This window comes from Pteropus alecto, unplaced genomic scaffold (assembly GCF_000325575.1).
Source record: "Pteropus alecto unplaced genomic scaffold, ASM32557v1 scaffold86, whole genome shotgun sequence".
NCBI classification, from domain to species: Eukaryota; Metazoa; Chordata; class Mammalia; order Chiroptera; family Pteropodidae; genus Pteropus; species Pteropus alecto.
In genome coordinates, this window is record NW_006442109.1 from 14,219,950 (window position 1) to 14,221,673 (window position 1,724).

The 1,724-nt window shown below is 35.5% G+C and overlaps 1 pseudogene; it reads left to right on the forward strand.

Annotated features, from left to right (window-relative positions):
• Positions 1 to 485: 485 nt before the first annotated feature.
• LOC112469663 lies at positions 486 to 604 on the forward strand (annotated as a pseudogene).
• The last annotated feature ends 1,120 nt before the right edge of the window (positions 605 to 1,724 follow it).

The following is a 1,724-nucleotide window of genomic DNA, read 5'->3' on the forward strand; positions in this document are numbered from 1 at the left end:
GAGAAAAGCAACTAGATATAAGGAAACCCCAATCAGATTATTGGCTGACTTTATCAGAAACTTCTCAGACCAGAAAAGTGCTGTCAGTAAAATCTACAACCAAAAATACTCTACCAGGCAAAGTTATCATTCAGAATTGAAAGAAAAAGCGTTTCCTAGATAGCACAAGTTAAAGGAGCTCATCTCCACTAAACTGGCCTTAGAAGAAATGTGAAAGAGATTATTTTAAGTGGAAAAGGAAATGCCATAACTAGAAATAAGAAAATATATGAAAAAAAATGTCACTGGTAAAAGCAAAATATAGTAAAGGTAGTGTATCAACCACTTATAAAGCTAATATGAAGATAAAAAAGACAGAAGTAGTAAAATCGTCTATATCTAAATAATTAGTTAAGGGATACAAAAAGGTTGTAAAATATAATGACAAAAACATAAATGTGGTGAGTAGGGGTATGTGAAATGTAGTGCTTTAAGAATGTATTCAAATTTACAGCTATGCCACCCTGAACAAGTCTGATCCCGTCTAATCTCAGAAGCTAAGCAGGGTCGGGCCTGGTTAGTACTTGGATGGGAGACCACCTAGGAAGGCCAGGTGCTGTAGGCATAAAAAAATAAAAAATAAGGGATTGTAAGCTGACAAGGTCCTTGCAATCAACCAAGGGTTGCTTTGCCTAAAAAAATAAAAAAGGAAGGAAGGAAGGAAAGAAGGAAGGAAGGAGGGAGGGAGGAAAGGAAGGAGGGAGGAAGAAAGAAACAGAAAGAAAGCATTCAAACTTAAGTCACCATCAACCTAAAATGGATGTCTGTATACATAGATTGTTATATGTGAACTTCATGGTAACTACAAACCAAAAACCTATAATAGATAAACAAAAAAGGAAAGAGAAAGGAAGCCAAACATCATGCTAAAAGAAGTCATCACAAGGGATGAGAGGGGAGAAGAAAGGAACAGAGAAGAACTACAAAAACAACCAGAAAACAGTTAACAAAATGGTAATGAGTACACACCTATCAATATTTACTTCAAATGTAAATGGACTAAATGCTCCAATCAAAAGACACTGGGGGACTGAATGATTGAATGCAGTCCCTACTGAAACACCAATGGCATTTTTCACAGAACTAGAACCAATAATTCTAAAATTTGTGTGGAAGAACAAAAGACCCCAAACACCAAAGCAATCTTGAGAGAGAAAAAAGTGGGAAATATCATGCTCCCTGCTCTCAAATTATACTATGAAGCTGTAGTAATCAAAACAGTATGGCACTGACACAAAAACAGACACATAAATCAGTGGAACAGAATAGAGAGCCCAGAAATAAACACACACTCATATGGTCAATTACTATATGACAAAGGAGTCAAAAATATACAATGGAGAAAAGACAGGCTTCTCCCTAAATGGTGTTGGGAAAACTAGACAGCTACATGCAAAAGAATAAGACTGGACCACTTTTTTATACCATATACAAAAATAAACTCAAAATGGATTAAAGACTTAAATGTAACATCTAAAACGACAAAAATCCTAGAAGGAAACGTAGGCAGTAAACTCTTTAACCTCAGTTTTAGCAATATTTTTTGGATCTGTCTCTTCAGGAAAGGGCAACAATAGCAAAAGTAACCAAGTGGGACTACATCAAACTAAAAAGTTTTTGCAAAGGGAACCATCAACAAAATGAAAAGGCAACCTACAGAATGGGAGAAGGTATTTGTAAATGAT